General features: G+C 40.1%; 1 protein-coding gene across 15 annotated transcripts in view; it reads right to left on the reverse strand.

Annotated features, from left to right (window-relative positions):
* Positions 1 to 15,408, reverse strand: part of MACROD2 (mono-ADP ribosylhydrolase 2) — a 1,307,214-nt gene that overhangs the window by 414,526 nt on the left and 877,280 nt on the right. The gene's annotated exons all lie outside the window — the stretch shown is intronic.

The raw sequence follows: 15,408 nt of genomic DNA on the forward strand, positions 1-15,408 counted from the left end.
AACAGAAGATAGGGGCCTGAGCCACAGCCTATTGAACTCGATAGAAAGATGCCTTCTGACTACAATGGGTTTGTGTTAAGCCCACCAAGCTTCCCTAAAGCTACCTAGCTAAAATTACACAACTCTGAAACAAATTTTCTTCACCTTTTAAGATAATCTCCACAGGTTTTCTTTGCTGGACATACTCAAAGATAAATAGAAATATGACTCTCAGACAAATATTTACAGGTCTCAGTATCACAGAGTTCTTTGCCTTCCATAAAGCTCAGCTGCTGAAAGAAGTCACCCCTAGAGGTTAAGAGGACCAGAAGGACATCTTAAATGTTTAACTATTCAACCAGGCTTAACTGGGGATTTTTTTCTTCAGTGAGTAGTTGCCACTAAAAGCAACAAAGGGATAAAGAGAGTTTCTTTTGTTTTATTTCTGTTGGAATTATTATACTCTGCACCAAGACCATTCAAGGTCAATGGTAAGAATGTGAAGGGGAAAAAAAAGATACCAAAATAAATAAAGTTATTTGTAACAGAAGTATATTTTAGCACTACAGTGATTGTGAATAGAATATTGCAAACAGGGAAGATGGCCTATTGCAATCAAATATACAATATGGTAAAATATTCCAGGAGCACTATTGGGTAGCTGCTAAAGCTATTTGTAAGGAATGGAACTGGTCAAATAATATTAATCAAATAATTTATTTGAAGAATCTCACAACAGTTTTGAATGTATTGATTTTAAATTATGTTGAATATAAACATCGATGTATTTATCCTCCCAACACTCTGCAAAGAAGGGAAGTGCTATTATCCTCATTTTGCAGATAGGGAAATGAAGCACAGAGAAGCTTGCCGAAGATCAGCGGAGGAAGCTGTGGCTAAGTCCGGAACTGAATTCACTTCTCCTGAGTCCCAGTCCAACACCTTTAACCACAAGAACATCCTTCCTACCTATCCAATGAAAAGTCTACCCCAAGCCTAGCGCTCTCCAGCTTAATAAGATCACCACACATGGCAGTCAGACTCATGGGAATGATGGCAAAGGCTACATCACAACTGAATGGGGAAGCATTTTAACACTGGGCTGTCTATCCCATTGCTTCTTTTCCCTGCCTGACCTCTGAAGCGCAGCTATTAGCATCTTCCTCTGGTCCACAAACCCAAACAAGGGGATACACAGCCCTTCTCCTATAAAATCACAACCCAGGGGAGCAAAGAGATCCCCTAGATTTGAGGAGGTTTGTTTTTTGTTTCTCTTTCTGCAGTGAGCAGAACTTGCTTCTGAGTAAGCCTGTCGTTTGTAGCGTCAGATTTTACGGTGTTCTGCAGCTTGCAAAGCACAGAACTAAATTCAGCTAAATTCTTCTGTGGTCTGTGTGCACAGGCCTCTACATGCTCTATTTTTTACAGAGAGGCACATACCAGCACTTCTACACGTGCAGGCTTCTATAGTGTTTTGTAAGTCACGGTGTTATACTGGAGATGGTGCAGACCTACATGTCCCCAGCAGAGCAACAGAAGACACTGGATTTTAGGAAGGCACAATACCTCCTCCCATTGTTCTCAGGGGCAGGAAGCCCTTAAAGGAGGCATGCAGCTGTGCACACCAGAACTGCTGATTGGTACAGAGGAAGTGGAGCCATTGATCACTTGCTCTGGGAAGGCCTGCAGCACAGGTGATGCTAGATTATTCCATGTGTTCAGAAGAACACAAGCACTGCAGTTTTGGCCAGCACCTGTGCAGGATACACAAGACGGGGAAGGTACCTTGCACTCACCCTTTCCCATGTGCAACTGCATAGGAGCCAGCCACAATCTGTCCCACAGCAATGTTTGCATTTCCACCCGCTTTACATGGTTTGATTGTTAATACCCTTGACAAGTTGAAATTTGGCACACAAAGTCCCAACCCAAAGCAATTTCTTGCACCATCGACTAGTCAATGTTGGTTTATTTTTCTCTGCTACTTTTACAATGATACTATAAAAACACAACAGTGCTAACCCACAAGAACATATTAATGTATTAATATCTGAAATAGGAGATTTAGCTACATGGTGTTTGTTTATATTAATAGCAGTTATACATGTAAATCCATACCTAACACTTGTCGAATATAGCCTTACTGAATCACCTAAGCCAACAAAGCTCAGAAAATATAGTTGTGCCTGGAACTGTGGTCTGACTGTGCTCTGAACTAACCTCACAGGCGGAGGATACTACATGATATTTAACATGGAGAAGTGTTCTGATTGCTTTGTGATGCCTAGGGATAATGAGGCAAATTAAGAACAGGTGACAATTCAGCCTTACCTCTAAAGGTGCATCTATACATAAGGTGAGGTGTAGACACTGCATGCCCAGCTAGCACAGCTATAAATAGCAGTGTAGACAGTGAGGCACTGCTTAGGTGAATAGAGGGCCATATGCACCTAACCCCCCAGGATATATACCGTATATTCTCGTCTATTAGCACATTTGTTTATAAGCAGACCCCCCAAGATGGTTAGGTAAAAATAGCAAAAACTGTATGACCCTTTCATAAGCCGACCCTCTATTTCAGGGGTTGGCAAACTTTGGCTCCTGGCCCGTTAGCGTAAGCCGTTAGCAGACCTGGACATTTTGTTTACCTGGAGCGTTCACAGGCACGGAGCCCCTCAGCTCCCAATGTCCGCAGTTTGCCATTCCCAGCCAATGGGAGCTGCAGGGGCCCGTGCCTGCAGATGCTCCAGGTAAACAAAACAACAATGTATTCGATATTCAATTCAATGATTCCACAGAGTTTAAAATCATCAAATTTTGGTGTAGACCCGTTTATAAGCCGACCTCCACTCTTTGATGCGTCACTTTGTTACCAAAAATATTCGGCTTATGAACCGTATATACGGTACCTCACATGGCTCTCTGCATGCCCAAGCAGTGCCTCCCACGTCTACACCGCTATTTTTAAGAAGATAGTATTCTGCTGCCTCCCCACTGCCTGAGTCTTTCCACGCTGCCTTCCCCTGCCAGAGCCTTTCACTGCTGCATGTAGCTACACAGTCCAGTGATATGTATGGACACAACCTGCCCTTCACTGCAGCATGTAGCTACACATGTTTTGCCTGTACTTTACACGTCTCCATAAGTGTAGACATATCATAAATGTCTTTAATTTGGAAAGTTTCAGACATGCTCTATCTTGAACATTGCTGCAGTGTTAGTTATGCTATTTGCGATATTTATAGCTCCCATTTATATACGTAATATATAATATTAATTCAAGTCTTATTTCTGAATACGGTTGACACTGTTTATAAAGTGAAAAAGAGTAGATACATAGTTCTGTTTCACTTCTTCCAGCCGCCCTCACCATCCTGATACAGTGGGTGACTATCTTGTTTGGATTCCAACCCTGTCCATACATCTAAGATCATCCCAGGTGAAGGAGAGCAGGGATATGCAATTGATCTCCATTGACCTGTAATGTCTGTGTCCCTATGGTCAAAGGTGAGTGATTGAGATATGTGTTTCTTTTAGAGGGAGGTAAAAGAGGCATTGATTGCCTTGAAGGAGTACACGATGATGAAAGGTATGAGACAGGAATAAAGCTTCGAAGTGGCAAGACAGATCACAAATAAAATTCCCTTCCTTTTACAGAATAAATAACAGCAGCTATGGATTATGGGGGTATAGTTTCAGAGAGCAGATTTTGTGATATAGACCAGGAAAAAAAAGGCCTGAATTTTTTTTATAAAAGGCCAGGATTTCAACCCCCCCCCCCACCACCACCACCCCATTGTTCCTGGATACTAGTCATGAATGTATAGCTACCTTAAGCTCCGTCTTTGTCTTGCTTCTCCAGCTGCATTCCACTGTCACCCCACTCTTGATTTTTCCTTCCTTCTCCCGCAAAGGACTCCAGCTACAGCCTCCCCTACTCTGTTTTCACCACCCCCACAATAGCTTTCCTTACTACTATAGCAGGCCTGCTTTCAATGCCCCTTTAAAGATCTGACCTATGGCCTGGCTGGAAGAAAGACGGAAGGCAATGGATGTGGTTTAATTAGACCACAACTTTATTCACTTAAAATATTTAGGAATAGCTGGTAATAAATTGTACAGTGCAGGTTAGTATTATTTCTTTAATCGCATCCGCCTATTTGGGGGGCTGCCATCAGCCCTCCCACTTCGGAACCTGGTCCCAGTCTGCCTGTTGCTGGGACTTCACCGCCTTCCCCTCGTATGAAGAATAAGGGGGTTGGGAAAAGAGGGGGTTGTTTGCCTTTCTGGTGTACCAAATGTTAGAAGCCCCGAACCTACCTTCCCAAGCTTCCCTAAGGGATGCTTTCCTCTAAATCCCCTTCCAATCCATTTTATCCATTCACCATATTCCTTTTGTAAAGAGTACCTGTACTGGAGCTCTGGCATAACATTTCCATCAAACCTTCCTGCCTACCCAACCAGGTCCCTGGCCCAATGTGGGGAAGGTAAGAAAACCTACCCCACCACAGTGAATCTGGCAGTCAGGGGGAAATTCTCTCCCTTTCCCCCTGGAAAAAGGGCAACTAGCATAATGCCCCTTGTGGATCATGAAGAAATCCAGTCCTCCTGTGACACTGGGGATGGGAGGATGGGTGTTGCAGCCCCATCACAGTGAGAGAAGGCTTCTTCAGAACTGCCTGGGGTATAAATACCACCCTCTTCTCTGTGTAGCTTGAAAGGTCGTCACTCTCACCAACAGAAGTTGGTCCCATAAAAGATATCACCTCACCCATCTTGACCCCCTCCTCTAGTCACCTGGAAAGTCATTGCTTCTCCACCTGGTCCAGCCACTTCTTGTTCCTCCCTGCTCCATCCACATAAACCTTCCCCTTCCTCTGGCATCAACAGCAAAGGGGAGCCCTTATAGGGATAACAACCCCTTATCTTCTGGCCAGCCAAACTAACAACCCACCACATACACTTGCAGTGAGCACATGATTGCCGGGGTGCCTATTTGAGAGGAACACAACTGGGTGATTCCTCTTACTCATTTATGGACTGATCCAAAGCCCACTGAAATCAAAAGAAAGTCTCCTACTGACTTCAATAGGTTTGGCTCAAGCTCCTATTTAAACAGTTTTTTCTTCCCCAAGCTTCTGTGTGAATGATCCACACAAACCACCGTGGAAACTGACCAAGGCCAATATTTTCCAGCCTGGCCTTGGAATGTGGGTGCCTCACTGCTGACTTTAATAGGTGGTGAGCAACTGGAGCGCTCTCTCACTTGGTGCAGTTGGTGTTCAGCACATCTGAGAAATCAGTGCCGATATGTCCTAAATTGGGCACCCAAAAAAATAAGGAACCAGAGGTCCCTTTGAAACTGTTGACCTAATGATCTAGATTCTGACACACTCAGACTGAGTAGTACCTAACTTCACAAAGGCCTGGTCCTCACTAAGCCCCCACTTCGGACTAAGGTACGCAAATTCTGCTACGTTAATAACGTAGCTGAATTCGAAGTACCTTAGTCCGAACTTACCGCGGGTCCAGACGCGGCAGGAAGGCTCCCCCGTCGATGCCGCGTACTCCTCTCGGCGAGCTGGAGTACCGGCGTCGACGGCGAGCACTTCCGGGATCAATCCGGGATCGATTTATCGCGTCTTAACCAGACGCGATAAATCGATCCCAGAACATTGATTGCCTGCCGCCGGACCCTCCGGTAAGTGAAGACGTACCCAAATGGTCCCACCGTTTGTGGGACTATTCATGAACCAAAGTTTTATTCGGCACAAGTACGTGTACCAGAATCTGGCACTATACAACTGACACATCCATGCAATAAGTGCTGTCAAACACACAATAAACAAACTGAAAAAAGAGAAATATCTTAATTTCTCTATTCTCATTCAACCAGTCATCTTAGATGCTCCTATAACAATAGTAGTTAACATTTTTCAAATTGAAGTATGACTCTTCAATTTCCCAGTTCTCCAAGCATGTTGTATATGTCTTACTAAGGGATGTTTTTTCATATAATACACTGCATCCTGAAGGTTATTTCACTGCATGTCAATAATGGTTGTGGTATTTGTTAAAGTCTTACTGATTTCCTCATATTTCATGTTCATACTTAGTAAAATATTTCTTTTAAAATATTAAATGAGGAAAAACAGAATGGAAGACAAGCAAGGCAAAGATTTTTCTAAAAAAACATACTCCCAAATGAAGAAACTGGGAAAATGGAGAAACTAATCAAGTGGAATTGGAAAATATAGGTATAGCCTCGATTTCCCTGCTTTTCTGGTATAGATGCCTCCTTCCATTTCAAAAAGCATATTAGTATCCTCCTATTCTCTTTGAATGTTATTTATTTATTTATAATGTTCTTTTTTTCCACTTTAAGAAGAAAGTGAAACGAAAAGGTCTAAATCAGAAACTACATTATGTATTCAAGAAATGTTCTGAAAAAGTCACTTACATTACTAACATTTTATCATTCATGTGAACCACTTAATGCGAGATACAAAAGCAGCACATATACATTTAAATAACTTTGTAATTTGTATGTCAAACAGGTAACAATTCTAAAGAGCAACAACAACAAACCCAAACAAGAAAATGAATGAAAGGAAGAACATTTAACTGTAGAATAGAGTGCTTTGGAAAAAGTTTAAAAACAGTTTTTTGCATTTTCCTGCTTCCAAATACTTTTCAGCGGAATAAGAAATAATTGAGAGGTTGTACCATGCATGATGGGAGGAACTCAATAAAAGGAAGAAGAAAAAGTGTTAATGTTTAAGGCCCCAATTTTTCTTTCTGTCTTCTCTACAAATTCTCATTGATTTCAGTGGGAGTTCTGCACATGCAGTGACTGCAAGATGGGGCTCTAATTGCCTGTGTTTTCAAACTGATGGAAAGGCTTTAAATCTGAGCAACTTCCATTTGTGCTAATGGGAACTGTATAGCCAACAATGCTCATGTCATCTTGAAAATATTCCCCTTTATCTTGTTCTTTTTAGATCTGTCTCGATGGAAGAGCTCTGGGGGCTTTTATTAGAACGTAATTATGAAATTCATAACTAAACACAATGTTAAAAATATTGTTTAATCTATGTCTTTTTCTCTGACAAGTGTGAAAATGTGTGCAATATGACAGAAGGCTTGCTACAGTAACTGCATGTTATGATTGAATGACATAGAAATATCTGTCTTGCTGAAACAGCTGCAGAAGGTAGGTTGCTCCTGCACAGTTTTAATTTATGTGCCATCTGTTTCGCCATTTCTTTACATTTTCCTTTAAATGGTTAAGGGATTTTTTTTCCCCCCTCATACAGGCACAGCCACATTTTACCTGACCTTTTTCACATACATAAGAAACACTAAGAGAAAATATTGGGTTCATTTGAGATTAGATGATGGTGTTTATTAGAGTAGGACCATGGCCACTGATTTTTAAGAGCCACATTCTGATGGTCAGGTTAGTCTTTTTGCTGATGCCATAAATGTGCACCAAGTCTGTAGGGGGCAAAGCTGGAAGCTCATTACTGAAAAACATGAAAGCTCTTTTTCTCTGACACCCATCCAACCACCACAACAGCTGATATGGGCTTTGACAGACCCACCACCCACATCTCAAAATTTCCATGCTAGTAAGCAAAGGGCAGATTATGTAAGGGGAAACAGTATGTATCTTCATGATACTGATTTCCAGTAGTTATAGACACATCCTAAAGTGATCATTTCCTTGGGAATATAGTATTTTCAAGACCTATCCAGAATTTAAGATAGATGCATTTTTGGATAGTCATCGCCGTAGACTTAAATTTAAATTAAAACACTAAATCAATTGCAATATAGCATTCAGTAACACTACATTAATCTTAACTGATTGTCAAGGCTTTAATTCCTTCTTGGAGAAATCAAAGGGAAAGAGAAAACAAAATAAAACAACCCCCTGAAAACTCAGCCCTAAGTGTGTGCATTCTCATTCTCATTTTCCATCAGTGGAAATGCACAATCAAATTACAGCTATACAATAAAAGCGTGTCATACAGTGACACTACACTTAAGGATCTTTGCTCATTTCTGTTGAAAAATAATTATAGTTTATTATCTTGCCCATTTCATATCATATCCAGCTGAAATTTGCAAAAATAATAAATTATGGTTCTAAGACTAAAAGGACTGCCAAATCAGAGCAGACCAAGAGCACTGCCAAGCAGAGGAAAGTCCATCCAATTGACTATATTGTCAGTAACAAGGCTCATATTGGATGCTTAAGTGGATGGTGAAAGTGTCAATTCTATACAGGATCAATAGTGCAACACTAAAATGATGGGATGATGATAGACCTGCTTCAGCCTAGCTAGTGTTCACTTCACATCCTGACACATGAGAACGGGCTACCCTTTTAAGCAGGGCCGGCTCCAGGGTTTTTGCCGCCCCAAGCAGCAAAAAGAGGGGGAAAAAAAGCCGTGATCGCGATCTGCGGCACTTCGGCGGCAGCTCTACCGCCACCGCTTCAGTCTTGGGCGGCAATTCGGCTGCTGGTCCTTCGCTCCAAGAGGGAGTGAGGGACCCGCCGCCGAATTGCCGCTGAAGAGCCGGACGTGTCGCTCCTCTCCGTTGGCCGCCCCGAGCACCTGCTTGCTGAGCTGGTGCCTAGAGCCGGCCCTGCTTTTAAGTTTTACTTATAGTACTTCACTAAATATCATTGAAATTGCTATTCTCATTCAGATCCATTTCTAATCCTTTTCTGAATGTCACTAAACACATTGCCTCAATACTATCCTGCAGCAGTAGGGTCTATAGGTTTATTTTATGCTACTTAAAATCAAGTGTTTTCTTTGGAAATTTGTTGTTACTCATTTCTGTCCTGTGTCCTGTTGTTTTTGATGACAATAGGGTAAGTAAGAGCATCCGCTTTACCTTCACCTACATTATTTCACCACCTTCTATTATATCTAGCCTTACTAGTCACATTAAATGATCCTAGAATTTTCCCACAATGTGGTTGACTTCATAGTTCTCTTACCAGCACATAGGAAAAAAGTGGATGTTAGAGCCATAAATAGCCCCAAATGGGTTTTAAAATAAGAGGGCAGTGCTACTCTATTATTGCTGTACCATCTTGGGGGGGTGAGTGGGGGAGGATTGCTTGACCCCTCATCTCACACACTCCCCAGCAAAACTGACAGATCACTGGGGAAAGAGCCTTCCCATATCATCTTGTCTATCTTGAATAAGGCTATGAGCCACGAGAGGAAAAGTCATAGGTACCCATTCTGCCCTCCCCACTGCACTATACTCACAGAATTTTGAATTGTGTATGCTTGATTCTGCCTTCTGCCACAAGTGCTGCTGGCTACAAGGGGGCCTCTGGTTCTATTCCTCTCTGCCCCTTACTTCTGAAGAGCTGTTCTCTGCAGCTGCAATGCTGCCTGCTGCTGCCACGAGGAAGCCCTGTGGAGTGTGTTATTTCTGAAAGAGACGCCTGTGGGGCCCCTCACAACTCCCAAATCAAGATAAAAAAGTCAGCTGTACTGAGCTATTACTACCCCTCACTTTATTACAAAATAAGAACGAGGAATAGAGCCAACTTTTAAATTCTCCTTTAATATACATCCCCAATCTCTTGAGTCTTATACTTTTTTGCTGCCCTTCTCTGGATCTTTTCTACTTCTGCTATATGCTTATCCTTTTTGAGACAAAACGACTCAAACTGAAAGCTGTATCCAAGACATACTTCCATTTACAAAATGCTATTATTATATTTTTCCATAATAACTTTTATCCCCTTCTTAACACAGCTTAGCATTTTGCTTTCTCATCTAGCACTGTTTTTACTGAGTAGTCCACAGTGACTCTCAAATAATTTTCCCCAAAGGAGTTACAACTAATTAAGAACTCATCCAATGTCAGTTATTTACATGATTCCATTGTGGATTTTGCAATTCTCATCTAGAGCCCTTTGAAGTCTTATATAATGTCAATCACTGAGTCATCAACAAATTTGACCATCTTGTTGTTTATCCCAGATCATTGTTAAATATATTGAGCAAAACTGGTCCTAGTACTGATCCCTAAAACACTCCACTGCTAACCTCCTACTACATTAAGAATTGATTGTTTATTCATAGTCTTTGTTTCCTATATATTGATTTTTTAATCCACTACATGTAGTGTATACTAAATTTCCTCAGTAGCTTTTTGTGAGAGATTTTATGAAAAGCCTTTTGCAAGTTTGCTGTAAATAACTTATACCCACTATTTTCTCAACACTTTTACAGAATTCCATTAAAGTGAGATTTCCACATGCAAAACCTGTGCTTGCTTCCCTGATCACATTATACCGATCTACATAGCTTTCCAAGTAACTCTTTTAATGATTTTCTATACTTTTTCTTTATTTACCAACACGAAAGTAAAATGCTGGTAATTTTATTACTTATTTAATAGACCAGGGGCCCTGATCACATTCAGGGTCTCAATGGGCTAAATGCTGTACCGACACAGAGGAAAATACAGTCCCTGCCTCAAAGAGTTTACAATATAATATGACAAGCAACACGTGAAAGTTGAAGAAAAAAAGAGACTATCAAATACATACAATTGTATATACATACAAACACTTACTATTTTGTTCTTATTTTATTGTTTTGTTTTCCATTAACATATAAATAAGTATGAACTTTCCTCAAATGCACGTCAGACTAGTCACCATATGCTGGCTGAATTTTTGTTGGAGTTATTGCAGAAGTGGGTCTTGGGAAGGAATACAAGGGACAGGATAGCAGCCTTACAGATATCAGTATACAGTGGACATCACTTGAATAAAGGCTGACATGGTAGAAAACATGAAGAGCAGACAAGTAGAAAGTCAAGACTGGTATTATTAGCTAAATGAAGGGGACCAGAGTATGACGAGAATGGGCTAATGGGGATTGGCAGTGTCATATATATTAAGGAGAAGAAGAAAGGAGTGAAGGAATGGTGGGCAAAATTGTAAGGCATTTCAAAGAACTTTGGACCAGTTGTAGCTGTAAAGACATTAACATTAAAAAAAATAATTTAGATTGTGATCCATATGGCATATGAAGGACTGGCTGTTGGTATTAGGACAAAAAGAATTACCAAGACTTCATTCAACATTAAAAAAAATGAGTTGCTTCTGTATAGTAACCAGTGTTCATAACTATTAAGGGATGTTTACCACAATGACACGGTATTATGATAGGACCACAATAGCAGTTCCACTGAATGAGCTATTATGTCACCAAAAGTCAGGTAATACAGGAGTATAACTGGAGCAATTGAAATAACTTTCAAGGAAGTCCAGGCCTTAAACATTGCAATTTTGCTCTCATTCACTCATATTAGCATTTCAATGAAGTCACTGAAAGTATGCCTGTCATAAACATACAGATAAGGGCAGCTGTACTGAATCACTTTACCTATAAGGAGTTAAGAAGCTCAAATAATCTAGTTGGCACCTGACCAGAAGGACCAATGAGAAAAGAAGATGCATTCAAATCTGGGGGTGGGGGGAGGTTTTGTTTGTGCTCTCTTTGTTTTGTTCCCTCTCCTGACGGAGAGAGAGACCAGGCAGGTACAACATCTCCTGAAAATATACCTGAAATGATCCATTTAAGATTACAAAAATTGTAAGTAAGGCAAGGAAATGCATTAGATTATCTTTTGTTTTTGCTTGTGAATTTTCCCCTATGCTAAAGAGGTAGTTTCATTCCTGTTTTTGTAACTGTAAAGCTGAGTCCAGAGGGGAGTCCTATGTGTTTTAAATCTTTTTATTACCCTGTAAAGTTACCTTCCATCTTGACTTTGCAGGTGTGATTCTTTTATTTTTTTTTTGTTTATAATAAAGTTCTTCTTTTAAGAACCTGATTGATTTTGGTGTCCTAAAGACAAAGGGTCTGGTCTGTACTTACATTAAAGGTAATTGGTTGGTATAAGAACATAAGAACATAAATAGTATATTATTCTCAAGCCTCCCCAGGAAAGAGGGTGAAGAGGCTTGAGGGGATATTTTGGGGGAATAGGGATTCCAAGTGACCCATCCCTGAATTTTTGTTTAAATCACTTAGTGGTGGCAGCAATACCGTCCAAGGACAAGGAAAGGAATTTGTGCCTTGGGGAAGTTTTTAACCTAAACGGGTAGAATATAAACTTAGGGGGTCTTTCATGTGGGTCCCCACAGCTATACCCCAGAGTTCAGAGTGGGGAGGGAACTCTGACAATGCCATAAATGTTTTTCTAACTTAAAGTAAAGCAGAAAATTAAAGTAAATAGACTATATGCTAAAATGTTAAAGATCTGTTTTAAACCCAAAAGGAGTACAATTCAGCATATGTCACTGAAAGCTGCCACTTTTTCCATAATTCACTCCAACACAAATACGTGCCACAGCGTCACAATATACCGTACTGGTCTGGTATACTATAGAGTATGAGAAATCACCTGCTCTTGTGAGACAACCCAAGAAAAACTGTATGATCTGCCAGATTTAATCACCTCTTCTATCATTATTCCATCAGCTGCCATTCCCTTCCATAAAAAAATAAGTCATTTGGTGAGCATTAACAGTTTAATGTGTGGCTGAAACAGAGCAGCCATTCAGGATACTAAATGATCGGTCACAGAACACCAATATGGTCCCATCGCCTTCCAAACTAGTAACCCTATACAACGGATTGTCATTGGTAGAACAAACCTTGCCTGAGAATTGTGATTTTTATGTCCAATTAAGAGAAATTTTCAGGAAAAAAAGGTTCGTGATTTTATGTGAAGTTTTCCCTTAGCAACAATTTCAGGATTAAAAAGATTCAAAGACCATTTGGCTACAATCATCTCCACCACAAGATGGGAGTAGATTTTACTTTACTGGAAATGGTCCAAGAACAATGAAGGGTAAACAAATAATGAAGCTGATATCAGCATGCCTTGTCTAAGAAATAATATACATTACTTTATGTAGTTGCTCTAAAGTCAAACAAACAAACCCCCACAGTTTAAGACAATTCCCAGAAAACAATTTAGACATATATTAAGAACATGGAAGGAAAAAGAATAATGTCTTAGTGTACAATCAAATCTCACAATGAATGATGTCATGTTACTCTTTCAAGTATCCTAAATATTCATACATTGCAAGCACCATTAACTACTGTAAGTTTCTGTACCACATTTGAATACTGCATTTGAAGCCTTTAAATTTAGCTTTTGTATTTGTGAAGGAAAAACTGCCCTATAGCACTGCAAACATACCAACAACCCTCTCTAACTGATGCTATATCTTTTATTATTATAAAATACATGCAGCTGAAATACTGAATTGTGCAACTGAAGTTACAGAAATTGTTGTGCTAATGATTATCCCACATCCTTTTAATATTCCTGTAGTATTGTGTGTTTTTTCTCACATGTCCATCAATAAGGGACTGATCGAAAGCCTATTAACGTCAATGAAAAGATTCCCAATTACTTCAATGGTTTTGGATCTGTTCCTTAGGGTGAAATCCTGGCCCCATTGCAGCCAATGGGAGTTTTGCCATTGAATTTGACCAAAAGTGACACAGTTAGCTGCCAAGTAAAAGATAATGACAATACAGACAGCAATTAAGGTCTGTCACCTCTGACCAAAGGTGGCCAAATTCTCCACAAGCAAGAGGAGTTTTTCAGAGCTCTCTACCTCTTTGGAAGAGGTTACAAGCGACAAGCTCTGTTTTATGATGGTTTTACAGTGCAGATTACTGTCCGTTAAGCCTGAGATGAGGCGGTCCCAAGCGGTGGAAAGCCAACATTTCATTAAGCTTGGCTCTCAGCCCCCAAAGTCTTTTTCAAAATGCTCTATAGCTTTCTAAATGTGACAAAACCTGCTGAATTTATGTGCTGAAAATGTTCCAGTAGTTTTAAAAAGTGCTTTTGATATCACAGGAGAGTAAAGCTTTTACTATATTGCCTAATTCCCAGAAAAATGATTGAAGCTTTCAATGAGATAATTAACAACCTCTACTGAAGATCAGAGTTTCATTCTCAATATGTTAAATGAAATGCACAGAGAATGACCCAAACTAACTTGTTAATACATTTTTTTATCCTCAGTAGTTAATTGCCCCCCAAAATGTACAGGTGCTGAAAAATCAGCATAGTCTCAATAGAAGACACCAGACGAGGATCTGGCCTGTAGCATTAGCTATCCATCTGAAAATTATCAATTGTTTCTGCGGTATCTGGTAGAATACCTGATTTCTGGTAAGCCCACTTTGACAAATGAAAGAAAGCAACATTTTCACAGATCATTAATATAAGCTATAGTGGACTTCCAAGAATAGGAGAGGTAAGTCAATTTGTTTACATTCCACATCAACAAAATAATCTGTCACCAGCTTTGTTTCTAATTGGTTTAACGTGAACAGAACCAACAAGTCACAAATTTCACTCCTAAATAATGTTAGAAAATACATTTTGGCTGAATTTTTTCAATCCAATCAAGTTAGGCAGCAAAATCTATATTTGAGGACCTCAATGCTGAATCCAGAGTATGACCTCAGAAAGGCTGCAAAACATTCCCAGTTGATAAAGCTTTCCCACTGTAACAAGAATGACATTCACAACATCAACTAACCTCCTCTACTCCCTTGAAACACAACTCAAATCTCTTATCTTAAGCAAAGCTTTTTACAAACCAGAAAGGGAGAGGGGCCAGAGCCTCCATGAAGTCTATGAGGGACTTAGCTACTTCCAACCTATTTTAGATAGAATGCACTCAGATACAGTACAGAATCGGCGATAGGCAAGATATTCACTGTAACTGCATAGAACACTTTTTAAGGAACGACACTGGAATGTCCTGGTTTTCAGAAGTGCTGGGCACCCACAGCTCACTACTTCTGATATTCAGGCCACTCTTCATAAGAAGTTGTGTAACTTTAAAAACAGGAGTACTTGTGGCACCTTAAAGACTAACAAATTTATTAGAGCCTAAGCTTTCGTGGACTACAGCCCACTTCTTCGGATGCATATAGAATGGAACATATATTGAGGAGATATATATACACACATACAGAGAGCATAAACAGGTGGGAGTTGTCTTACCAACTCTGAGAGGCCAATTAAGTAAGAGAAAAAAAACTTTTGAAGTGATAATCAAGATAGCCCAGTACAGACAGTTTGATAAGAAGTGTGAGAATACTTACAAGGGGAGATAGATTCAATGTTTGTAATGGCTCAGCCATTCCCAGTCCTTATTCAATCCTGAGTTGATTGTGTCTAGTTTGCATATCAATTCCAGCTCAGCAGTCTCTCGTTGGAGTCTGTTTTTGAAGTTTTTCTGTTGTAATATAGCCACCCGCAGGTCTGTCTGCCACAAGTACTCCTTTAAGGTGCTACAAGTACTCCTGTTCTTTTTGCGGATACAGACTAACACGGCTG

This window comes from Chrysemys picta, chromosome 3, assembly GCF_011386835.1.
Source record: "Chrysemys picta bellii isolate R12L10 chromosome 3, ASM1138683v2, whole genome shotgun sequence".
NCBI classification, from domain to species: Eukaryota; Metazoa; Chordata; order Testudines; family Emydidae; genus Chrysemys; species Chrysemys picta.